At 45.1% G+C, this 26641-nt stretch overlaps 1 protein-coding gene and 1 long non-coding RNA gene across 4 annotated transcripts in view; one reads left to right on the top strand and one right to left on the bottom strand.

The window, feature by feature from the left end:
* ECSIT (ECSIT signaling integrator) overlaps positions 1-26641 on the bottom strand; it is a 385922-nt gene that overhangs the window by 146266 nt on the left and 213015 nt on the right. The window lies entirely within an intron of this gene.
* The window catches only part of LOC126942909 (uncharacterized), a 44069-nt gene that overhangs the window by 4154 nt on the left and 13274 nt on the right, over positions 1-26641 (top strand). The window contains exon 1 of one of the 2 annotated variants that reach the window (XR_007721632.1): positions 1250-1572. The exons of the other annotated variant lie outside the window; for it this stretch is intronic. This is a non-coding gene — a long non-coding RNA (uncharacterized LOC126942909). Of the gene's footprint in view, positions 1-1249; positions 1573-26641 lie in introns of those variants that run through there. 2 annotated transcript variants of the gene reach the window in all.

The raw sequence follows: 26641 nt of genomic DNA, 5'->3' as shown, positions 1-26641 counted from the left end.
GATCCAAATTAACTCTTGTATCATGTTGCAGAAAAATTCACAACATTGAAGAAATGTTATAAAATTTATACTTTTTTTTTTTTTTTTTTTTCTGATAGAGGGTTACACTCTGTCGCCCATGCTGGAGTGCAGTGGTGTGATCTCAGCTCATTGCAGCCTAGACTTAGACTCCAGAAAGCCTCTTGCCTCAGTCTCCCAAGTAGCAAGGACTACTACACACATGGGCCAACACACATGACTCATTTTTTAATTTTAATTTTTTTTTTTTGTAGAGACAGGGTCTCACTATGTTGTCCAGTCCAGACTGCCACAAACTCGTGAGTTCAAGCAATCCTCCAACCTCAGCCTCCCAAAGTGCTGGGATTATAGGCCATTGCTCCTGGCTTATTTTTAAATTTAATTTAATTTTATTTTATTTTTGAGATAGAGCCTTGCTCTGTCGCCCAGGCTGGAGTGCAGTGGTGCCATCTCAGCTCACTGCAAGCTCTGCCTCCTGGGTTCACGCCATTCTCCTGCCTCAGCCTCCCAGTAGCTGGGACTACAGGCGCCTGCCACCACGCCCAGCTAATTTTTGTACGTTAAGTAGAGACAAGGTTTCACCATGTTGACCAGGCTGGTCTTGAACTCGTGACCTCAGGTGATCTGCCTGCCTCAGCCTCCCAAAGTGTTGGGATTACAGGCGTGAGCCGCCGCGCCAAGGCTAGTTTTAATTTTTTTAGTCATGGTTTAGCTAGATCACTCAGGCTGTTCTAAAACTCCTGGACCCAAAAGATCCTTCCCACCTCAGCCTCCCTCTCGGGTAGCTGGGACCACAGGTACTTGCCAACTCGCCCAGCCTTTTATTATCAGTGCCTAATGCTTAAGGAGGATGTGGGCTACTTTTTACTTTCAGATAAAAAACATTGAGGTGAGATAATTGTTAATTTTTTTTACACAAAGTTTCATAACTTGAATAGTTTCTCGCTTAAAGTGTTTAATTAAAATTTTTTTTCATTTTGTAGTCTCTTGGATCTTGGAGTTGATTGAAGTGTATTTTTAATAGCCAAGTAGATTCACTTTTATATGGTTTAAAAATTGTTGGGTATATAAGGGGCATTTGAAACATCAGATTTTTGTATTTGCTGTGATTTTCCTACTGGCCGGTGTGCCAGGTACCGGATATCCTCCCGAACTGCAGGCAGGCCCGTCTCTTTCCTGTGAGAGTCACAACCACCTCTTGGCGGAAGCGGAAACCCTTTCCTCCATCACGTTTCGCCCCTTGCAGGCCGGAAGCAGGCCTGCTCGCCTGGGAGCATGTTTGGTCGAATCTGGGTTGGGCGGCTTGGTCGCAGTGTGCCTGTGCTAGACTCGCGGCGCATTCATCGCGGAGCCCACAGCCACTCCAGTTCTCTGGTTGTTCTCGCACGCCAGGAGCCGTGGGCCAGGCCATCAGGCCATACAAGTACTGCTAAAGCGGCCTCGCCTTAGGCTGCATCATCTCGGGGATGTTTCACTTGTGTCTTCTCCCAGTTTCAGCCCCAGCCCCTCGAACCCACCGGGTCTCCACATCGCACTCTGATCAATATCCCACAGGTGAGGAATATGAAATACTCTCTAAAGTGGAGGCTGGTAAGTCGTTCTTTTCAAACTTTAACAAGAAACTACAGATCTTTTTAAAAGATTCTGATTCAGCAGGTCATTGGGGAAGGCCTGATGCTCTGCATTTCTGACTCGGTCCTCAGTGTAGTCCATGCTGCTGGTCCACGGACCGCAGTTAGAGTGCTGAGATAACAATAGACCTGGTTAGGCAGGCAGGCGGGGAACTGATCCCATGGAGCCTGGTGGGCCATATTGAGGACTTTTACTGGATTTCGAGCAGAGAAGCGATGTGTGGGTTGTGTTTTAAGAAGCTACAGAACAAGTTCTGCCGAGGTGGAAGCAAAGACAGGTTACCCGCTCTTCCTCTTTTGCCTCCCTGTCTGTTGCCTTGTCGCGGGTGAGCTATGACTATCTGGGCCGGTGGTGCGCCGGGGGTAAAAGAATTTACCAAGACAGTTGTAGGTAAAGGAAGGCAGGTTTATTAGATATAAGTGTGAAAATTCGTTGCGAGGAGGCAACAGGCAGGCCAGCAGAAGAGAAGTTGAATGCAGGAAAACAGGCTTGCTGAGGATTTTATAGACTGGAACTTGGGCTGATCGATAACGCCAAGGCAGCAGGGAGCTAATTTGCATTTTTTCTGGCGGCTGTGGTGTTTGACAAATTGAGGCTTTTGATAAGCAGGAAGTTTGTGAGTTACGTATATGAGCAGGAGGGCCCTATGTCCTGGGCCATAAAGAAAGCAGGCCTATAGCTTATCTTCCTCTTTTTGTTTATATGTCCTGGACCATGAAGGAAGGCAGATTTGTAGCTTATTTACTTTATCTCTTTGCTTTCTGCTGCTGTCGCCAGCCTGATTTTTTTTCTCCCTTAATTAGGACTCTGTGCCTGATTGCTTTTCTCTGCCTTCCTTACTTGCAACTCCCAAGGTCATGTGTCTGTGAGAGCGGCGGAGGTTGTCGCCTCCTAACTCAGCCCCAAAATACACAAAAAAAGGGACTGGACGGGGCTAAGGCTTCAGAAAAGCGTGGGCCTTGAGTAAGATGTTGCAGCTGGTCCAGCACCCTCGTGCCCCATTGCCCAGGCCTTGGCAGTCCAGAATTGAGTAACACATACCTAGATAACCCTCCACTGGTAAACCTGGAGGAAGATCCATCCTGTAGGAGATGAGAGCCTGGGAAAAGGACATCACTATGGAGGGACCTGAAGTTGTAGTGGAGGTCAGTGGATGGGGTATTGGAAGTGGCTTGGGGAGACCGGGAGATGAGTTTAAAGACCTCAGGTGCCGGTGGGTAAAGTTCTGACAAAGGAACCAGTAAGAAATAGGAGTCAGGTGATGAAACTGATCAGGACTGGGGAGAAAAAACAAGGACCCAACCTAGCGATCTAGATTAAACAATTATTCTGGGCAGGCAGGGGCAAGAAAGAGATAATGATCTGGAAAAAGAAATCGCCGGTGTAGGAGGGATACCAGCTGAGAAGAGTTGGTCCAAGGCTCTTAGTCTACACTTCACATCCTGGGGGGTGCACCTGGTGGGCAACTAGGAGAGAAGGAGGACCTGATGTCCAGTAAGGGAATCAGAATGTGAATGCAGTATTGCTGTGGGGAAGGAACCCAGGCCAGCTGGAGCCACCTAAGTGAAAACAAGGGTCAGTGCCTAGGGATGGAAGGATCTGAATGGAAACTCACTTAAGGCCAGGTGGGGTGACCTGAGTAGCAAACAGGTAAAAGCTGGGGAGGAGGACCTGATTTGGATGAGGCCGCTCACTGTGATGTCTATGAAGCTATCATTCCAGCTGCTGCCCACCTGGGAGCAGTTGGTCAGTACAGTCAGCTGCGTGTCCCATCTTGTGTATGAGGGCAGTAGTGAGGGCTGCCCTTCATGCCTGCCTTGATCACCGGCGGGAGACAGAGGACGTGGAAGTATGGGCTCTTTGGGGGGATGGTGCCTATGAGGAAGGTCTGATCCCAAATCTAGAGAATGGGAGTGTGGGCTGTATCATGGATTGTCAGGCCAGGGGTCTGGAGGGTATCATGTCCTAAATGCAGATGTTTTCTGGGCCGGTAGCAGGGAGCTGAGACCCAGCCTGGTGAGGCTCCAGATGAATCAATAACACTGGCTCAGGAGAGCTGGTGTGGGATCTGTTAGACCGAGGGGTCTGACTTCCTTACCTCCCACTCTACCTCTGTAGAAGTGTCTGTCTCTAGCATCATGTCAAAGCAACTGATGGCTTCCCTACCCCAGGCATCGCTGAGCTAAATTGGATGGCAGGAAGGTGATCACCACCCAAGTACTCTTTTTTTTTTTTTTTTTTTTTTTTTTTTAGACGGAGTCTTGCTCAGTTGCCCAGGCTGGAGTGCAGTGGCTCCATCTTGGCTCACTGCAAGCTCTGCCTCCCGGGTTCACGCCATTTCTCCTGCCTCAGCCTCCCAAGTAGCTGGGATCACAGGCACCCGCCACCACACCTGGCTAATTTTTTTTGTATTTTTAGTAGAGATGGGGTTTCACCGTGTTAGCCAGGATGGTCTTGATCTCCTGACCTCGTGATCCACCTGCCTCGGCCTCTCAAAGTGCTGGGATTACAGGCGTGAGCCACCTCACCTGGCCCACCCAAGTACTATCTTATCCCTTGTCTCCTTTTCATCCCAGTCTGTGCCCACTGATCCCTTGGTTACTGGTCCCATTATCCACTCCAGCTCTTGGTACCTCTCTCCTGGGTACAGCTGAACCACCTGGGAGGAGCAGGCTAAGGAATTCTGGTGCCCCTCCTGCAGCAAGGCTATCAGTGGCCACAAGAGGATCAGGGGATGGGCTGGAGTAAGTCCTACCCAGAGCAGGAGGGAGCCCCACACAGTTCTCCCTCAGCTGTTAACTTCCCGGAGACCCACCTCACAGTCGAGAGCACCAACGGGCACTCCTCCCTCCACTCCCCTTACTGGGTCACCAGTTTCTTTCCACCCCAGGCATTGTTCACTATCCCCAATTATTTCAATTCCCACGACTCACAGGAAGAAATAGGCATATTGTACTGAGATTTTTCTAAATGACATAAAAATATGTATTCATGAAACAGTCTTTTCAAGATAAGGATCCCATCCCTACTGCTTCCTCTCTCTCAGCCACGCCTGATGGAATCTTGCAGTTTGTACTGTTCTGTCAGGCTCCTTTCACTCAGCATAATTGAGCTTCATCCGATAGTTTTTTGTTTTGTTTTGTTTTGTTTTGTTTTTGAGACAGAGTCTTGCTCTGTTGCCCAAGCTGGAGTGCAGTGGTGCGATCTCAGCTCACTGCAAGCTCCACCTCCCGGGTTCACACCATTCTCCTGCCTCAGCCTCCCGAGTAGCTGGGACTATAGGCGCCCGCCACCATGCCCAGCTCATTTTTTTTTTTTTTGTATTTTTAGTAAAGATGGGGTCTCACCATGTTAGCCAGGATGGTCTCTATCTCCTGACCTTGTGATCTACCCGCCTCGGCCTTCCAGAGTGCTGAGATTACAGGTGTGAGTCACCGCACCCAGCCATCCAATAATTCTTTATTGTACATGAATAATATTCCATTTTCCAGAGTAAGCAAAATTTATTTCTCCAGCTATTGATGGATATTTGGGTTAATTTCAGTTTTTGGCTATTAAGAATTAAACATGAATATTCACATACCAGTGTTTGTAAGAACGTATCATATTTCTTTGTTTGAGACAGAGTCTCGCTCTGTCACCAGGCTGGAGTGCAGTAGTGTGATCTTGGCTCACTGCAACCTCTGCCTCTTGGGTTCACGCCATTCTCCTGCCTCAGCCTCCCGAGTAGCTGGGACTACAGGTGCACGCCACCACGCTCAGCTAATTTTTGTATTTTTAGTAGAGACGGAGTTTCACCATGTTGGCCAGGCTAGTCTTGATCTCTTGACCTCGTGATCCGCCCACCTTGGCCTCCTCAAGTGCTGGAATTACAGTTATGAGCCACCGTGCCAAGCTGATATTTCTTTAGAAGATTTTATTTTATTCTGCCTAGGAGTAAAATGGCAGGGTGTTGTGCCAGGTGTATGTTTAACTTCTTAGGAAACTTCCAAACTGTTTTCCAAGTGGCTGTTCCATTTTGTATTCCCACCAACATGATATGAGTTCCAGTTGCTTTGCATTGTCACCAACATTTGATACAGCCAATGTTACTAACTTTAGACTCCCAAATATGTGTAGTGGTATTAGAATTGTGGCTTAAATTTATATTTACTTAATGAATAATGATGTTGAATGATACTTCATGTTCTTATTTGTCACTGAAAAATATCCTATGGTCAAGTATTAATGACATTGATTGTTTTCAGATTAGTTTTTGAGAGTTCTTTATATATTCTGGATATAATTCCTGCATCAGATTATGGTTTGTAAGTACTTTCTCCCATCTGTGGCTATTCTTTAAAAATCCTTAGCAGTCTGTAGGCTGGGCGCGGTGGCTTACACCTGTAATCCCAGCACTTTGGGAGGCCGAGGTGGGTGGATCACCTGAGGTCAGGAGTTCGAGACCAGCCTGACCAACATGGATAAACCCCATCTCTACTAAAAATACAGAATTAGCCGGGCATGGTGGCACATGCCTATAATCCCAGCTACTCAGGAGCCTGAGGTAGGAGAATCACTTGAAGCTGGAAGGTGGAGGTTGCAGTGAGCTGAGATCGCGCCATTGCACTCCAGCCTGGGCAACAGGAGCAAAACTCCATTAAAAAAAAAAAAAATCCTTAGCAGTCTCATGCCTATAATCCCAGTGTAGCAGGATGAGCCACAGACAAAACTCCTCAGACACTGAGTTAAAGTAGGACGGGGTTTATTCGGCCGGGGGCATCGGCAAGACTCCTGTCTCAAGAGCCGAGCTCTCTGGGTGATCAATTCCTGTTCCTTTTAAGGGCTCACAACTCAAAGAGGGTATGTGTGAGAGGGTTGTGATTGATTGAGCAAGCAGGGGGTACGTGACTGGGGGCTGCATGCACCGGTAATTAGATGGGAACAAAACAGGATAAGGATTTTCACAGTGCTTTTCTATACAATGTCTGTAATCTATAGATAACATAACCGATATGTCAGGGGTTGATGTTGACCAGGCCCAGGGTGTGGTGCCGGGCTGTCTGCTTGTGGATTTTATTCCTGCCTTTTAATTTTTACTTTTTCTTTCTTTGGAGGCAGAAATTGGGCATAAGACAATATGAAGGGTGGTCTCCTCCCTTACCAGTACTTTGTGAGGCCAAGGCAGGCAGATCACTTGAGGTCAGGAGTTTGAGACCAGCCTGGCCAACGTTGTGAAACCCCATCTCTACTAAAAATACAAAAATTAACCAGGCGTGATGGTGTGCTCATAGTCCCAGCTACTTGGGATGCTGTGGCAGGAGAATCACTTGAACCTGGGAGGTGGAGGTTGCAGTGAGCCGAGATCGTGCCACTGTACTCCAGCCTGGGTGACAGAGAGAGACTGTCTCCAAAAAAAAAAAAAAAATTCCTTAGCAGTATCCTTCACAAAGCAGATTTTTATTTTAATGAAGTTTAATTTCTCAATTTTTAATGGATTCTGCATCTTTGTCATATGTATGCAATTGTAATGTAACCCAAGGCCAAATGTCACCCACATTTTCTTTACATTTTACAGTTTAGATTATACATTCAGTTTTGTGATCCATTTTGAGTTAATGTTTGTATATAGTGCAGGATATAGATCTATAGTCTTTATTTTTTTGCATATGCATATTCTATTTTTTAGCATTATTGAAAAGAGAATTTTTGACTGAATTGTTCACTTTGATGAAAAAACTACTGGACCACATATGTGTAGAAATGTAACTGGAACATTTATTCTGTTCCATGGATATATTTGTCTACTTGCCAAAGACATTGTCTTAATTAAGATTGCTAAATTTTCTTTGTTTTTTTTTTTCAGAAGTGTTTGGCTATTTGTTTGGTTATTTCAGGTATTTTTTTTTTTTTTTGAGATGGAGTTTCACTCTTGTTGTCCAGGCTGGAGTGCAGTGGCGCGATCTTGGCTCACCGCAACCTCCGCCTCCCGGGTTCAAGCGATTCTCCTGCCTCCGCATCCCAAGTAGCTGGGATTACAGGCATGCGCCACCACACCTGGCTAATTTTTTGTTTTTAGTAGAGATGGGGTTTCTCCATGTTGGTCAGACTGGTCTCGAACTCCCGACCTCAGGTGATCCACTCACCTCGGCCTCCCAAAGTGTTGGGATTACAGGCATGAGCCACCATGCCTGGCCTTCATCATAATTTTTTTTTTTTTTTTTTTTTTTTTTTTTTTTTTTTTTTTTTTTTTTTTTTTTTTTTGAGACGGAGTCTTGCTCTGTCGCCCGGGCTGGAGTGCAGTGGCCGGATCTCAGCTCACTGCAAGCTCCGCCTCCCGGGTTTACGCCATTCTCCTGCCTCAGCCTCCGGAGTAGCTGGGACTACAGGCGCCCGCCACCTCGCCCGGCTAGTTTTTTGTATTTTTAGTAGAGACGGGGTTTCACGGTGTTAGCCAGGATGGTCTCGATCTCCTGACCTCGTGATCCGCCCGTCTCGGCCTCCCAAAGTGCTGGGATTACAGGCTTGAGCCACCGCGCCCGGCCTTCATCATAATTTTATAACTTCATAATACGTTGTTAGTTTTCTTTTTCTTTTTTAAAAGGTTCAATTATTTTTTTTAAAGCAATAAAAAATGTAAAAAACCCTTTGTGTTTCCTGAAGTGGTTATCATTCCTGGTGTTCTTTCTTTCTGGATTTCCATTTGGCTTCATTTTTCTTTGCCCCCATGAAGTTTAGTGACGTGTCTTGTGGAGCAAGTATGCTGATTAGAAAGTCTTTCACTATGGCTGAATTAATAATTTCTTTTCCCTTCATTTGGAAAGATATTTTTTTGCTGGATATAGGATTCTCAGTTGACACACTTGTTCTTTTATTATTTTAAGGATGTTCTGTGGTCTCCTGATCTGCATTATTGCTGGTAATAAGTATGTAATGAATCTTATCTTTGGTTCACTGTAGTTAATGTGTGTTTTTCCTGTTGCCTTAAAGATATTTTAGTTGTTCCTGCTGTGAAGTAATTTACTGATGATGTGCCTTGGTATAGATTTATATACATTTATGTTCATGGTTTGCTGAACTTTTTTGATCTCTGGGTTTATAATTTGCATCCAGTTTGGAAAATGCGAAGCCAATATTTGTGGAAATATTTTTTGTCATGTTCTTTCCTCTGCCAGAAAGTCTTGCTATTAGCAGATTATGTCACTTGTAATTTTCCCACTGCACAACTCACTTATGTTCTGTTCACCTTTTTTTTTTTTTTTTCCTGGATGCTTCATTTGGGATGGCTTCTACTGCTAGGTCACATGGTTCACTCATCTCTGCAGTATCTGATCTGCTGTTTATTCCACTCAGTGTAATTTGTTATCCCGAATGTTGTTTTCATGCCTAGTAGCTTGAATCATGTCTTTTTTTTCTTTCATTTTTAAATTGTTTGGAGGTAAAATATACTAACAGAGAATTCGCCATTTCAGTCATTTTTAAAATGTGCCATTCAGTAGTAGTAAATACATTTACAATGTGGTGTAACCAACGCAGCTATTGATCTCTAGCATTCTCTCATAACTCTAAACAGAAATTCGGTACTCATTGAACAAATCCCCAGTCTCCCTTTCCCCCCAGCTCCCAATAATGTCTATCCTACTTTCTCTATGAATTTGACTATTCTAGGCACCTCATAAAACTGGCAGCATACAATATTTGTCCTTGTGCTGGGCATGGTGGTTCATGACTGTAATCCCAGCACTATGGGAGGCTGAGGTGGGTAGATCATGAGGTCAGGAGTTCAAGACCAGCCTGACCAACATGGTGAAACCCCGTCTTTACTAAAAATACAAAAATTAGCCGGATATGGTGGTGTGCACGTGTAATCTCAGCTACTCGGGAGGTTGAGGCAGGAGACTTGCTTGAACCTGGGAGGCGGAGGGTACAGTGAGCCAAGATCACACCACTGCACTCCAGCCTGGATGACAGAGTGAGACTCTGTCTCAAAACAAAACAAAAAATTTGTCCTTGTGTGTCTGGCTTATTTCACTTAGCATAATGTTTTCCAGGTTCATTCGTGTTGTATCATGTATGAGGAATTCATTGCTTTTTCTGTCTGAATGATACTTCATTGTATGGATAAACCACACTTTGTTTATCTACTTTGAACACTTGAGTTCTTTTTTTGTAAAGATTTAAAAAATATATTTAAAAAAAATAGTTTGAGGGTAACTGAACTCAATCATTGGCTGGAAGAGTTGTTTCTACAATAGTACAATAGTATTTTGGCTACTGTGAATTAAGATGGCTGTGAAATTGGTGTACATGTGTCTGTGTGAGACCCTGCTGCTTTTGAAAGTATGCCTAGAAGTGGAATTGCTGGTGTAAAGAGTAATTGAGGTTTCCCTTTTCTAGTAATAGCCATAGTGTTATGTTTGTTTGTTTGTTTGTTTGAGACGGAGTTTCGTTCTTGCTGCCCAGGTTGGAGCGCAATGGCGTGATCTCGGCTCACTGCAACCTCCGCCTCTCAGGTTCAAGCAATTCTCCTGCCTCATCTTCCCAAGTAGCTGGGATTACAGGCGCCCGCCATCACACTTGGCTGATTTTTGTGTTTGTGTGTTTTTAGTAGAAACGGGGTTTCGCCATGTCAACCAGGCTGGTCTCAAACTCCTGACCTCAGGTGATCCGCCTGCCTTGGCCTCCCAAAGTGCTGGGATTACAGGTGTGAGCTACCGCGCCTGGCCTAGCCATAGCGTTTTACACAGTGGCTGCAATGTTTCACATTCTCCTCAGCACCACACGATAGGGGTTCCCATTTCTCCACATCCTCATCCATACTTGTTATATTCTTTTTTCTTTTCTTAAGAGATGGGGTCCCACTATATCCTCCTGCCTCAGCCTCCTGTAGTGTTAGGACTACAGGCATGAGCCACCGTGCCTGGCCACACCCTTAAAACAAAAACAAAAACCAAAACCTAATAGCCACTTTAATGAGTGTGAAGTGGGATTTCATTGTGGGTTTTATTTGCATTCCCTTGATGATCAGTGATAATGAGCATCTTTTCATGTGCCTACTGGTCATTGACCTATTTGTCTTTGAACAAATTTGTTTTCATTTCCTTTGCTCATTTTGAATTGGGTCATTTGATATATATATATATATATATATATATATATATATATATATATTTTTTTTTTTTTTTTTTTTTTTTTTTTTTAGACAGTTTCACTCTTGTTGCTTGGCTAGAATTCAGTGGTATGATCTTGGCTCATTGCAACCTTTCCCTCCCAGGTTCAAGCAATTCTCCTGCCTCAGCCTCCCAGGTAGCTGGGATTACAGGTGGCCACCACCACACCCAGCTAATTTTTGTATTTTTAGTAGACACGGGGTTTCTCCATGATGGTCAGGCTGGTCTCGAACTCCTGACCTTAGGTGATCCTCCTGCCTCAGCCTCCCAAAGTGTTGGGATTACAGGTGTGAGCCACCATGCCCAGCCTGATTTTGTTTTGTTGTGGAACTGTAGGAGTTCATATATTCTGGGTACTAATCGCTTACGAGATACGTGATAGGAACATATGTTCTCTCATTCTGTAGGTTGTGTTTTTATTCTGTTGAGAGCATCCTTTGGTGCACAGAAGTTTTCAATTTTGATATAGTCCAGTTTATGTATTTCGGTTGCTGGTGCTTCAGGCAACCAAAGCACATATCTGAGAAATCCAGTATCATGAAATTTCCCCCAATATTTTTTTCTAAGTCTTTTTTTTTTTTTTTTTTTTTTTTTTTTTTTTTGAGACAGAGTCTCGCTCTGCCACCCAAGTTGGAGTGCAGTGGCGCGATCTCGGCTCACTGCAAGCTCCGCCTCCCAGGTTCATGCCATTCTTCTGTCTCAGCCTCCCAAGTAGCTGGGACTACAGGCACCCACCACCACACCTGGCTAAATTTTTTTGTATTTTTAGTAAAGACGGGGTTTCACTGTGTTAGCCAGGATGGTATTGATCTCCTGACCTTGTGATCCGCCCGCCTCGGCCTCCCAAAGTGCCGGGATTACAGGCATGAGCCACCATGCCTGACAATTGTTTTCTAAGTCTTTTATACTTTTAGCTTTTAAGTTTAGGTCTGGATTGAATTTAATATTTGTAAAAGATGTAAAGTGATGGTCCACCTTTATTCTTTTGCAGGTAGACACCCAGTTTTTCCAACACGAGTGTTTGAAAGATTGTCCTCTTTCTATCAAATTACCTTGGCACTGGTGTCAAAAATCATTTGATCATATATGTGAGCACTTCTTTCTTATTTCTAGACTTTCTATTCTGTTCCATTAGCCTGTGTGTACTTATGCCAGTACCATATGCCTTTTTTTTTTTTTTTTCTCATTGTAACCTTGAATTCCTAGGCACAAGCATTCTTCCTGCCTCAGACTTCCAAGTAGCTAGGACTACAGGCATGCACCATTGTGTCTAGCTAATTAGAAGAAAAAATTATGTGGAGATGGGGACTTGCTATATTGCCCAGGCTGGTCTTGAATTCCTTGCCTTGAGCAATCCTGTCACTCTGGCCTCCCAGAGTGTTGGGATTACGGGCGTGAATCACTGCACCTGGCCTCATGGTCTCTTGATTACTGTAGTTTTCTAGGAATTTTTGTAATCAGGAAGTATGAGTCCTCCAACTTTGTTCTTTTTCAAGGTTGTTTGGATATTACATGTCCCTAGACATTTCAAATGAATTTTAGAATGGATCTTTGTATTTCTATATAAAAGGCTGTTTGGATTTTGAGAGGGACTGCCTTGACTCTGCAGATTGATTTGGTTAGTATTCTCATCTTGACAATAGTAAGTCTTGGAATTCATAAACATGTGATGTCTTTCCATTTATGTCCTTTCAAATTTGTTTCAGCAACATTTTGTTGTTTTCAGTGTACAGGTTATTGGCCTCTGAAATTTATTTTAAGTATTTTACTGCTTTTGATACCTTTTAAATTTTTATTGTTAGCTCTTTTTCAGATTGTTCATTGTTAATTCATAGAAATGCAACTGATGCTTGTGTGTTGATTTTGAATTCTGTGACGTTGCTGAATTTATTTTTGTGTTCTAGTATTTTTGCCCTGTGGGGTCTTGAGGGTTTTCTCTATATAGGATCATATAATATGTAAATACAAATAATTTTATACTTCCTTTCCAAATTGGATGTCTTTGGCTTTTCTTAATTTATTTCCCTTGCAACTCCCAATACTATATTGAATAGAAGTGGTAAAAGTGGGAATTCTTGTCTTTTTCATGATATTAGGGGTAAAGCTTTCAGTTTTTCACCATTGACCAGGTTACCTGTAGGGTTTTCATATATGCCTTTATCCTCTTAGGGAAGTTTCCTTACATTCCTGGTTTATTGAGTGTATTTTATTTAAAATCAAGAAAGTATTCAATTTTGTCAAATTATCTTTTTGCACCAATTGAGATGATAAATGCTTTTTTTCTTGGTTTCATAAATGGTGCATTACTACATTGCTACATGTTGAAACATCTTTGCCTTGCAGGAACACAGCTTCCATTTACAATCCTTTTCATAATCCTGCTGAATTCAGTTTGCTGGTATGTTGTTAATGATTTATGCTTCAATATTCATAACGGATATTGGTCTGTAGCTTCTTACAATGTCTTTGGCACTGCTTTCCTTTTTTTTCTTTGTTTTTTTTTTTTTTTTTTTTTTTTTTTTGAGACAGTATTGCTCTGTCGCCCAAGCTGGAGTGCTATGGCGTGATCTTGGCTCACAGCAACCTCCAGCCTCCCAAGTTCAAGCAGCTCTCCTGCCGCAGCCTCCCGAGTAGCTGGGACTACAGGAGCGTGCCACTACACCCTGCTAATTTCTGTAGTTTTAGTACAGATGGGGTTTCACTGTGTTGGTCAGGCTGGTCTCGGACTCCCGACCCTGTGATCCACCTGCCTCAGCCTCCCAAAGTGCTGGGATTACAGGCATGAGCCACCACGCCTGGCCCATCTTTGGCACTTTCATATCAAAGTGAGGCTGGCCACATGAATGAAATGAATAGAAAATGTTCCCTCTTTTTCAATTTTATCTTTTCCAAACACTAAGTTTTTGGATTCTCTGTTGTTTTTCTGTTCTCTATTTGATTTATCTCTGCTCTAATCTTTATTACTTACCTCTGTACTACCCTTTAAAAAAAAAAGAGATATGAAGTCTTGCTGTGTTGCCCAGGCTAACGTGCAGTGGCTATTCACAGATGCAGTCATGGCGCACTACAGCCTGGAACTCTTGGGCTCAAGTGATCTTCCTGCTTCAGCCTTCTGGGTAGCTGGGTCTATAGGCATATACCACCGTACCCAGCTTTTCCACTATCTTTAAAAAAAAATAAGCTTACTCTTCTTTTTCTAGTCCTGTAAGTTATACAGTTAGATTATTTATTGGAGATCTTTATTCATTTTCAGTGAAGGCATTCTCACTATAAAATTTTCTCTTGGCACTGCCATTGCTGCATCTCAAAATTTCGGTGTGTTTGTTTTCATTGGTCTCCAGGTATTTTCTATTTTCTCTTGTGATTTCTTATTTGACCCATTGGTTGTTGAAGAGTGAATTGTTTACTTTCTGCATATTTGTGAATTTGCCTTCGAATATTGACTTCTAGTTTTATTTTAGTGTGTTAGGAAAAAGATACCTTTTATGATTTCAGGTTTTTAAATCGTATGAAGATTTGTGTCTTAATTATGGTCTGTGCTGGAGCATGTTCTGTGTGCACTTCAGCAGAATGTGTATTCTGCTGTTATTATGTAGAGTAGTTGTTTCATTGTGTTGTTCAAGTTCTTTATTTTCTTATGGATCTTATGTCTGGTTCTATTCGTTTTTGAAATTGGAGTAGGAAGTCTCAAACTCTTATTGTAGAACTGACATTTCCTTTTCTTTCTTTTTTTTTAGACAGAGTCTTGCTCTGTCACCAGGCTGGAGTGTAGTGGCGTGATCTTGGCTCACTGCAACCTCTGCCTCCTGGGTTCAAGTGATTCTCATGCCTCAGCCTCCCGAGTAGCTGGGATTACAGGCATGCACCACCACACCCAGCTAATTTTTGTATTTTTAGTAGAGACAGGGTTTCACCATGTTGGCCAGGCTGGTCTGGAACTCCCGACCTCAGGTGATCCGCCTGCCTCGACCTCCCAAAGTGCTGGGATTACAGGCGTGAGCCACTGTACCTGGCCTTCCTTTTCAATTTTTAAAATGTTTGCTTCATCTGTTTTGGGACTCTGTTACTTAGTGCAATTATATTTATAACTTATATATTCTGTATGATTTGAGCCTTTTATAAAGTGTTCTTCTTTGTGTCTTTTTAACAGTTTTTGACTTAGTCTATTTTGTATGACACTTGTATAGCCACCCCTGCTCTCTTTAGCTTACTATTTGCATGGAATATCCTTTTCTTTCATTCTCTTTCAACTGACTTGGGTATTGAGATCTACAATGAATGTGCTGTAGACAGGATACAATTTGATCATATTTTAAAAATTCATTCTCCCTACCTCTGTCTTTTTGTTTGGCAAGTTTATTCCATTTCCATTTAATGTAATTACTGATAACGAAGGCATTATGTCTGCATTGTACTATTTGTGTTCTGTATGACTGATAGCTTTGTTTCTCATAAAAATATGAGGAATTCCTTATGTTTTCAAAATCAATGTCTAGTTTCTTGGCTTTTGATTGGAAACTTTAATTTATTAACACTTAAAGTCTTAATGGAGGGAGCATATCCACACTCTGCAGAGGGGACAGGAGGGCAAGTTGAATGAGCCACCTTGCCGGGCTAATTTTTGTATTTTTAGTAGAGACGGGGTTTCACCATATTGGCCAGGCTGGTCTCGGACTCCGGACCTCAGGTGATCCATCTGCATCGGCCTCCCAAAGTGCTGGGATTACAGGCGTGAGCCACCGCACTCAGCTTCTGGGGACCCGTTTCGACCGTCTGGCACCCATGGTTGGGAATATGTTTAACCTCCTGAATTGGGGTTTTCCTGCTGAACTGCGTCTGAAAAACTGCTTCTCTGAGCTATCTCGTGGTTTTGCTTTTCCTCTCTATTGATTCCTTTATAGAACATTGCTGCCATATAAGTCCAGCTTTTCCATGAATTTAACAGTTTTATCCTGTTGTCGATGTGTTTTTATTTTCTTGAAAATAAGCAGATTGGGCCGGATGCGGTGGCTCACGCCTGTAATCCCAGCACTTTGGGAGGTCGAGGCACGCAGATCACGAGGTCAGGAGATTGAGACCATCCTGGCTAACAAGGTGAAACCCCGTCTTTACTACAAATACAAAAGATTAGGCGGACGCCTATAGTCCCAGCTACTCGGGAGGCTGAGGCTGGAGAATGTCGTGAACCCGGGGGGCGGAGCTTGCAGTGAGCCACTGCACTCCAGCCTGGGTGACAGAGCAAGACTCTGTCTCAAAAAAAAAAAAAAAAAAAAAAAAAGAAAGAAAAAGAAAAAGCAGATTGAGATCAGGTGGGAGAAGGGCTTGGCCATGTCGCCAGCAGCCTCATGCCAAATTCCTGATCCCCGGAGGACATCAGACACCCCTCCTCCTGCTCTGAGGCCAGGAGGTGGCGCCACTGGACGGTGAGTCTGGGATTCCTAGCACACACTTATGATTGCCCGTCCAGCAGAAAGAATCAGGAAGGGCCACTGAGTACAATCAATCAGGAAATTCTGCTTAAGAGCAAATTTCTCCCTAGGAGGGGTCGGGTCACTGCACTGGGAGGAAGCCCGTCTGCCAAGGGCTGTGTCTGGAACCTTTTCATCCGGCTCCACTCAGGGCCATTGAGTACAATCAATCAGGAAATTCTGCTTAAGAGCAAATTTCTCCCCAGGAGGGGTCGGGTCACTGCACTGGGAGGAAGCCGCCTGCCAAGGGCTGTGTTCATCCGCCTGCACTCAGCAGAGAGATCGCCTCTTCTGTTATTCAGTCTCCAGGGGGCAGGACCTGCAGCCCTATCCAATCATGGCCACGGGGTAGGGTCCTGAGAACTGTGGATCAGGCGCTGCCGGGAGGTGGGTGCGCGACGTCTTCGCCCCTCTAAACGCGGCTCCTACTCTGTAGCTAACAGACACCCACAGACGTGTCTGTAGCATCCTCTGTAACACTGGGACCCGTACTGGCAGCAGGAGCCGTAGGGAGGACCCTGGGACACCTGGAAGCCAGGAAATGGTTAGTGTGCGGGGCTGAGGGTCCCGAGACTAGGATGAGACTGGTTGGAACCGGCAGGAATAGGCTGTGGCGGGACCTGGGCCTCTTCGTGGGTGACTCCGGGATCTGGGACCCATGTCCCCCTGGCGCACCTCGGCCCTGGTTCCTCTCAGGCCGCAGGATGGGGCTGCGACGGCAGCCGGGACCCCGGGCCGTCCCGTCCGGTCCGGTCCCTGCACAATGGTCTGCGGCCCCGGCCCCGGCCCCGGCCCCAGCGCCCTCTCTGGTCAGCTCCGTGCCCGCTACCCCGCGTCTCCCCAGATTGTACGGGGGCCACGGGAGGGTCATGGGGGGAATCCTGCCTCGAGTATGGGTTCGTGTGAGAGGAGCGGTAGGCTGTGGGGTCCCCAGTTCCCCCTTTCTCACCTGGGGCTTTGAATTTTATCTGAGTTTCCCAAATATACGCAAAGCAGGGTCTCAAATCCGCGCCTGTGGTCCCTAGGCTGCCTTCTAAGGCTGGCAGCAAATTTGGGATTTCCTGATCCCTCTCCGCATTTCATAACACGGGTTTCCTTTATTCAGTTCACAACAATATCCCTTCTTCGTCCTCCAGGCTATGTTTCAAACACAGGCAGTATTTTAATTGTCATGTTTTAGAGGGCAGATACAGCTCTTTTAAAAATATTTGCTTCGGGCACGGTGGATCACGCCTGTAATCCCAGCACTTTGGGTGGCCGAGGCGGGCGGACCGTAAGGTCAGGAGATTGAGACTATCCCGGCTAACACGGTGAAACCCCATCTCTACTAAAAATACAAAAATTTAGCCTGGCGTGGCGGCCTGTAGTCCCAGTTACTGGGGAGGCTGAGGCAGGAGAATGCAAGCTCCGCCTCCCGGGTTCACGCCAGTGAGCCGAGATCAAGCCACTGCACTCCAGCCTGGGCAACAGAGCGAGATTCCCGTCTCAAAAAAAAAAAAAAAAAAAAAAAAAATTTGCTTTGTGTTTGTGAACATTTGAGAGAAAAACCTCCTGACACTCCACCGTGAACAATCTTTGTGTCTCTTTTTATCTGCCCTAGACACAGACACCTTCCCAGAATGTCTTGGGTTGAGATTCCTCTTTGGAAACTTTACAGTGGTGTGACCTCAGCCCACCCTCTGCCTTTTCCTGATCCTGTATTTCAGGACTACCTGGGGCTGGCCCAAGATGCCCACAGCTGCCAAGTCTCTTGGGGAAGTCTAGTGGATATCATCCCCTAGGTCACTCCTCCCAAAGAGCCTGCGGTGTGGGGGTGAGGCCTCCCCAGGGAGCAGCTGGATGCCCTAGGGTGGGAGCAGTCTCCTATATCATTATTGCAGAACACTAATCCCTTGGGACACGCCTTTTCTTCCCCTGCCATTCCTTGGGGACACATGGCTAGTCAGCCAATCATATTCTGGTATGGAGATCAAACAAATTACTTCTGTCCTATAATCCTAGCACTTTGGGAGGCCGAGGTGGGCGGATCACCTGAGGTCAGGAGTTCGAGACAAGCCTGGCCAACATGGTGAAACCCCGACTCTACTAAAAATTCAAAAATTAGCTGGGCGTGGTGGTATATACCCTTGTAATCTCAGCTACTCGTGAGGCTGAGGCAGGAGAATTGCTAGAACCCGGGAGGTGGAGGTTGCAGTGAGCCGAGATCGTGCCACTGCACTCCAGCCTGGGTGACAGGGTAAGAGTCCGTATCAAAAAAAAAAAAAAAAAAGATTTCTGTCCTCTGGATTCTCTGTCTAGTGAAAGGAGAAAACCACCCTCATTGAGGTGTTGCAAGAACCTGAAAAGCACAGTTTAGTGTCTTCTGGGAGGGTGGCCACTGAGCACTTCAGGGAGCAGCGTGGAGGTGGGGGGATGTCCCAGGTGATAGGATGATGTGACCTGACACTTGAGTCAGACACTTGAGTGTTCCAGGTCAGCACTGCCCCTCCCTGGGTTTAGCACCTTGAAAAAATTGGTTTACTCATTTCAGCTTCAGTTTGTTTGTTTGTTTTGTTTTTTTGAGATGGAGTTTTGCTGTTGTTGCCCAGGCTGGAGTGCAATGGTGCGATCTCGGCTCACCGCAACCTCTGCCTCCTGGGTTCAAGCGATTCGCCTGCCTCAGTCCCCCAGGTAGCTGGGATGACAGGTGCCTGCCACCACACCTGGCTAATTTTGTATGTTTAGTAGAGATGGGTTTCACCATGTTGGTCAGGCTGGTCTCGAACTCCCGACCTCAGTGATCTGCCCTCCTTGGCCTCCCAAAGTGCTGGGATTACAGGCGTGCGCCACCGCGCCTGGCCATCAGCTTCAATTTTTTAATAACTGTAAAATGCACTGTATCATTAGAGATTGATGGAGAAGATAAAGTATTTCAAAACATGCCAGAAGAAGGTAGGTTTCAGGGAAAAAAAAGTCTTATATTCCCTTATAAAAATTCTTATTTTTCTTCCCAGAGCCTGTGTAGTAAGTTTCTCAGCTCCTTTTTCTATTGGGTGATTTCAAATGGAATTCTAGGCCTTAGCACGAAAATACTACCAGGGAAAAGAAATAGGGAAAAAACCTCTCTTCCATTTTGGTTACAGAAAAAATGAGTTGCCTTCAGAAGAAAGTGTGGTGGATTATACTGGTGAATTACAAAGATGTTCCATAACCTCAGTTCTTCTCCTTTGTGGGTTGAAGAATTTGTGACTGTGGATAAGTGTGTTTCCTGTTACGTGAACTTGGCAGATGAATGCTAAATCCTGTGGGACAGCATTTAGCAACACCTAAAGTACTCAATTATGATTTTTTGTGTACTAAATGATTATTATGGAAACAGTAATTCTGTGTCAAAAGAACACACTCAGAACTCCAAAGGGTTTTTCTGTTCTTTCAATAACAACCATCAACACAGAAGACTTTTGTGACCACAAGTGTGAGTTTTCTCCCTACCAAAAGGCAAGCAGTGTATCCTGCGGTGGACAGCAACTGGGTCTCTTCCAATTCAGTTTTGTTTTTTTTTTTTTGAGACGGAGTCTTGCTCTGTCTCCCAGGCGGGAGTGCAGTGGCATGATCTCTGCTCACTGCAAGCTCCGCCTCCCGGGTTTACGCCATTCTCCTGCCTCAACCTCCCGAGCAGCTGGGACTACAGGCGCACGCCGCCACGCCCGGCTAATTTTTTGTATTTTTAGTAGAGACGGGGTTTCACCATGTTAGCCAGGATGGTCTCGAACTCCTGACCTCGTGGTCCGCCCACCTCGGCCTCCCAAAGTGCTGGGATTACAGACGTGAGCCACCACGCCTGGCCCCAATTCAGTTTTGACATTATCTACCCTTGAGATAGTTTCAGAGCCCACAGATTGATGGCTCAGTCCCCACATCCCTCCCTCCCTGCCCGCCACTCCCTACCGTTCAGGTATCAGTGGTAAGTCTGGGCCAATTATAACCCACAGATTTCAAGTTGGAGTTCCTGTGCTATCGCTGGGTTTAACTTGCTATTGTGGCTTGCAGAACTCATGGAAACACTTACTCATCTTCACAGTCATCTTTCATTTCATTTATTTATTTATTTATTTCTCGTAGAGTTGGGAGTCTCACTATGTTGCCCAGTGATCTTCCCATCTTGGTCTCCCAAAGTGCTGGGATTACAGGTGTGAGCCACCATACCTAACTCTCAGGTTTCTTTCTTTTTTCTTTTTTTGAGACAGAGTCTTGCACTCTGTGGCCCATGCTGGAGTGCAGTGGTGCAATCTCAGCTTGCTGCAACCTCCACTGCCCAGGTTCGAGCTATTCTCCTGCCTCGGCCTCCCGAGTAGCGGGGATTATAGGTGCACACCACCACACCTGGCTAATTTTTGTATTTTTAGTAGAGACGGGGTTTCACCATGTTGGCCAGGTTGGTCACGAGCTCCTGACCTCAAGTGATCCACCCGCCTTGGCCCCCCAAAATGCTGGGATTACAGGTGTGAGCCACTGTGCCCAGCCAAGGATAGTTTAAAGGATACAAATAAACATCCAGGTGAAGAGACACATAGGGTGAGGTCTAGAAGGGTCTTGAGCACAGGAGCTTCTGTCTCTGGGGTTGGGATGTGCCACCCTCACAGCTGATGGTTAAGTTCTTGTTTACCTTCCTATAAGCCTGCACGTGTTGAGCTGTCCAGGAGCTTTCCGAATCCTGTCCTCTGGGGCCTTATTTTGAGACCTCCTTGGATAGGCATGATTCATAACTATGTAGAAATTGGCTGGACAAAAAAGGTAGAATCTAATGCTGATAGACCGAATGGAGAAATCCACCAAGCCCTGTCTGTTCAGATTTTTTTGGCTTCTCTATGTAGCATTCCTTCCTCCAGGGTATGGGACAGGACCCCTTCTGAAATGAGTGTCTGATGACCACAATCAGAAAAGCTGGGAAGATTAGACTCCTTCCTTGGGCAGGTGAAGGACAGCAGGAGAAGGTCAGTGAGAGAGAGTCTGTCTTCTGAGTCCTGCCTCTGAAGCCTAAAGTGCCACAGCAGTATAACAGGGCTGTGAGAATTATAAGCCAGGAAAAATGGATGAAAACCAATATATATGTATCATAATATAGTAATGAAATGACATTTGTTGCCAGAGGAGGATGCTTTTCCTGCTGAGCTATAAAATATGGCTTAGTTTCCCTCCCTCCTATAAACATTGAATTTGAGTGATTCTGCTGGATTCATCACATATGGGTATTTTCCTTTAAATATCCATGGAAAGCTTATAAAGAGAAGTAGGTAGCCTTGACCGGGGAGCAGAGACCTGGGGCCGGTGGCTCTGTTAAGGCCAATCTGGACCCTGCAAAGGGAGGTAATTGCAAGTCATGTCATTGAGTTGGTTCTTCTAGGGAGCCTCCCCTGGAGGTGTCCCAGCTTGACCCCTTTATACTGAGAGAAGCTACAGAGCCCTGGAAAGCTGGGGATCCACAGGCAGAGGGGTTGGGGTGATGCCCTGTCTGAAGTTGTATTTGTTATTGTTGTGGGGGTGTTGCTAGACATTCTTGAGTAAAATCTAGATTTAACTAAGAAGTGACTTCATTCTAAAGGAGTACTGCAAAAGGGGGATAGCTCCAAGCATCAGATCTGCAAGCGTCTGTAAGGTTAGGGAGAAGAGGGTTTGTGTTTCAAAGGGAGGAGCAAACAAGATTACAAAGAAGGTGGGACGGGAGGGCAGGATGGAAGATGAAAAATCAGATCCTACATCAGAGGCTTTTACCCTGAAATCAGTCTGGTTTTTTTGTTTGTTTTTTTAAGACGGAGTCTCGCTCTGTTGCCCAGGCTGGAGTGCAGTGGCATGATCTCCACTCACTGCAACCTCTGCCTCCCGGCTTCAAGTGATTCTCATGCCTCAGCCTCCCGAGTAGCTGGGATTACAGGCACGTGTACCACATGCCTGGCTAATTTTTATATTTTTAGTAGAGACGGGGTTTCACCATTTTGGCCAGGCTGGTCTTGAACTCCTGACCTCAAGTGATCTGCTTGCATTGGCCTCCTAAAGTGCTGAGATTACAGGCATGAGCCACCGTGCCCGGCCCGTTCTGAGTTATTAATGAAGGCAGAACAGTTCAGCAGGTCATTTATGAGGCAAAGAATGAGAATTTGGAGAGTCTTTATTTGGCCTTTTTATAGGTTAAAAAGAGAGGAGGGGAGAGGGGACATATTCGAAGTAATAGGAAGGTTGCTTCTCTGCATTTGGCAGCTTAACACAAAGACTTAGGTGGTGGGGGGTTGAGGTGATTTCTTCAATTAGAGCTATTCACCAGGACTGTAGAACTTAGATATAATTCAACATTATTAGCAGTTTGGTTCGCATTCATTGAGTTGGTGGAATCAGAGCATACATTGCATAAATTGAGAAAGTCTGTCAGGGCTAACCTAGGGAAAGACTCCTTTCATCCTGCCTGATAGAGAAAGGGTTTATGAATATGATAGTTATTAGGGTCTCTGATAAAAAATATGTCTTCTTTGTTCCTAGTTCCTGGCATAGAGGTCTTAAAATTGTTGGATTTTCCTGAGTGATAGAAGCGTGTCTTGTTATTCCAAACAAGCTCCTTTCAGACCACACCTTAACTGATGCTGATGAGGTACTCAGAGTGGGGCCACGAGATAACTTGAGGGTGGACACTGGTGACCAGAAAGAACACCACATGACGAGAACGTTGGGACTTTAAATGTCATCTTTGGACCTCAGGAAAAAGATAGAGTTTGGAGATTGAGTTATATAAAAATTTTTTGGCCGGGCACGGTGGCTCACACCTATAATCCCAGCACTTTGGGAGGCCGAGGCGGGCGGATCACCTGAGGTTGGAAGTTCGAGACCAGCTTGACCAACATGGAGAAACCCCGTCTCTACCAAAAATACAAACTTAGCTGGGTGTGGTAGCGCATGCCTGTAATCCCAGCTACTTGGGAGGCTGAGGCAGGAGAATTGCTTGAACCCATGAGGTGGAGGTTGCAGTGAGCCGAGATTGCACCATTGCACTCTAGCCTGGGCAGCAAGAGCAAAACTCTCTCAAAAAAAAATTTTTTTCTGACAACATTGGGACAGCTTCCAGGCTGGTGAACACGCTGATATGTTGGGTGAGTGGTGACCCAGCAGGGGAAGCATTACCCATCTCTCCCCTTTTCTTGCTGTATACCTCTCCTCCACCTGGCTGTTCTTGTGGGTTTTTTTGTTTTTTTTTTGTTTTTTTTTTTCCCCTGAGACAGGGTCTTGCTCTGTCACCCAGGCTGGAGTGCAGTGGTGCGGTCATAGCTTACTGCAGCCCCAAACTCCTGGGCTCATGTAGCTGCAAATTTTATTTTATTTTATTTTTTCGTAGCAATAGGGGCTCTCTATGTTGCCCAGGCTGGTCTCGAACCCCTGGCCTCGAGTGATCCTCCTGCCTTCATCTCCCAACATGTTGGGATTACAGGTGTTTAAGTTACTATACTTGGCTGCCATCTTATATAGCAAATTGAAAACCTTAACTAAGTTGTTTTGCTGAGTTCTACAAGTAGTTCTAGAAAATTATGGATCCTGGCCGGGCACAGTGGCTCACTCCTGTAATCCCAGCACTTTGGGAGGCCAAGGCGGGTGGATCACTTGAGGTCGGGAGTTCGAGACCAGCCCGGCCAATATGGTGAAACCCCATCTCTACTGAAAGTACAAAAATTAGCCAGGCATGGTGGTGCATGCCTGTAACCCCAGCTACTGGGGAGGCTGAGGCAGGAGAATCACTTGAACCTAGAAGGTGGAGGTTGCAGTGAGCCGAGATCACACCACTGCACTCCAGCCTGGGCAACATAGTGAGACTACATCTCAAAAAAAAAAAAAAATTACTGAGGATGAAGTTGTTGGATTTATACACAGTTGGCTACAAGGTTGGTTCCCGGGGCTTGCAGATGGCATTTGTAGTTGGAGCTGGGTTGTGGGACAAGCTCTTAACTTGGGGATCTCTACTCACACTGGGTGGTATCAGAGTTGAATTATTGGACACCCAGTTGTTGGAGAATTGGTTGGTGTTTAGTAAAAGGCACATATTTGTTGTCTGAAGTGGCCTTGGGGAAAAAGACAGCCCAGGTCAGAATTTTCAACTGATTCTGAGTGGGTGTTTGTGATTCTTTATAGGTTTACCAAGTATTTTTCCGGAAGCACTGTTTACCTCCTTTGAGTTTTCAGTTACTTACTATCACCATTAATATTGTGCGGAAAAGGGTTTGTGTGTATGTGGCGGGGGATGTGCCTCCGTCTGTCTCACATGGTGTCTGAGGCTGTGGATCACCCGATTTGCTCACGTGCTCCACTGCTTATAGGACTTGAGTTCTCTCGAGTTTGATTGTTTTTCATTTATTTCATTGCAGAGAGTCAGTGATGATCATATTTTTAAAAAATCTTATAATATCACTCTTGTTTTTGTCCCTAAGTGGTAATGCTTCATGCTTTTTTTCTTCTTTTTTTTTTGAGACGGAGTCTTGCTCTGTTGCCCAGGCTGGAGTGCGGTGGCGCAATGTCGGCTCACTGAAAGCTCTGCCTCCCAGGTTCAGGCCATTCTCCTGCCTCAGCCTCCTGAGTAGCTGGGACTACAGGCGCCCGCCACCATGCCCGGCTAATTTTTTGTATTTTTTAGTAGAGACGTGGTTTGACCGTGTTAGCCAGGATGGTCTCGATCTCCTGACCTCAGGTGATCTGCCTGTCGCGGCCTCCCAAAGTGCTGGGATTACAGGCGTGAGCCACTGCACCTGGCCCATACTTTTTTTTTTTTTTTTTGTAGAAAAAGTCAGTGATGATCATGTTTATTTTTCCCATTTTTCTGACATCTTGGCATAATGAAATATCCCATAAAATGTACAACATAAACATCTACAGCCAAATCCACTAAATCCCCACCAGGGCAGGGCTACAATTTTTTTTTTTTTTTGAGACGGTCTCACTCTGTTGCCCAGACTGGAGTGCAGTGGCACAATCTTGTCTCACCGCAATCTCTGCCTCCCATGCTCAAGTGATTCTCCTGCCTCAGCCTCCCGAGTAGCTGGGATTATAGGCATGTGCCACCATGCCCATCTAATTTTTGTATTTTTTTTTTTTTTGTAGACACGGGGTTTCACCATGTTGGCCAGGCTGGTCTTGAACTCCTGATCCACCTGCCTCGGCCTCCCAAAGTGCTGGGATTACAGGTGTGAGCCACCATGTCTAGCCCAGGGCTACATTTTATAGCTAGTCTCCAGCAAGACACTGAAAGATCAAACTAGAACACATATAACACTTGAGAAAGACAAAAGTAAAACATTTTCAGAAGGCAAATGGTTTTATGACTTCACAGTAGGAAGAATTTTCTTATGTAAGAAAATTAAGTAGGTCTAAAGGAGGGGACTGTTATAACAGATAATTATAATTCTAGATCAAATTTACTAGGAATTTACAAATTTACAAATTTACTAGGAAATGCTAATAATGTGTGTGGAACAACAGTCTGGCCACTCATGCATGTGTGTTAATATCTTGTAAGTATTTATCTTCTTGGGATTTTATATCTTTTGACTGATTAGTATTAGTGTTGAGCATTTGTTCTATGTAGCGTTTCATCTTCTGGGAAATAATTTTTAGTCATTTCTTCGTGTTTGATTCATTTGTATATTTATTGCTTTATTTTAGCATACTCTGCACACTAATCCTTTTTATTTTATGTTAATTTTTTTTTTTGAGATGGAGTTTTGCTCTTGTTGCCCAGGCTGGAGTCCAATGGCGTGATCTCAGCTCATGGCAACTGCCGCCTCCTGGGTTCAAGCGATTCTCCTGCCTCAGCCTCCTGAGTAGCCGGGATTACAGGCGCCCGCCACCATGCCCAGCTAATTTTTGTACTTTTTAGTAGAGACAGGGTTTTAGCATGTTGGTTAGGCTGGTCTCAAACTCCTTGACCTCAGGTGATCCACCCGCCTTGGCCTCCCAAAGTGCTGGGATTACAGGCGTGAGTCACAGTGCCCAGCCAGGTTTATCTTTTTACTCCATTATACAGGGACTCTTATTAATTTTTTGAGATGGATCTCTCTGTCACCAGGCTGGAGTGCAGTGGTGTGATCTCAGCTCATGCAACCTCCGCCTCATGGGTTCAAGTGATTCTTCTGCCTCAGCCTCCTGAGTAGCTGGGACTACAGGCGCACACCACCATGCCCAGCTAATTTTTGTAGTTTTAGTAGAGACGGGGTTTCACCATGTTGGCCAGGAAGGTCTCGATCTCTTGACCTTGTGATCCGCCTACCTTGGCCTCCCAAAGTGCTGGGATTATAGGTGTGAGCTGCTGTGCTCTGCCAACTCTTCTTAATTTTAATTATGTTGAATTTGTCAGTTCTCTTCTTCGTA

The sequence above is a fragment of the Macaca thibetana genome, chromosome 19 (assembly GCF_024542745.1).
Source record: "Macaca thibetana thibetana isolate TM-01 chromosome 19, ASM2454274v1, whole genome shotgun sequence".
NCBI lineage: Eukaryota > Metazoa > Chordata > Mammalia > Primates > Cercopithecidae > Macaca > Macaca thibetana.
This window is presented reverse-complemented; position numbering and strand designations above follow the sequence as displayed.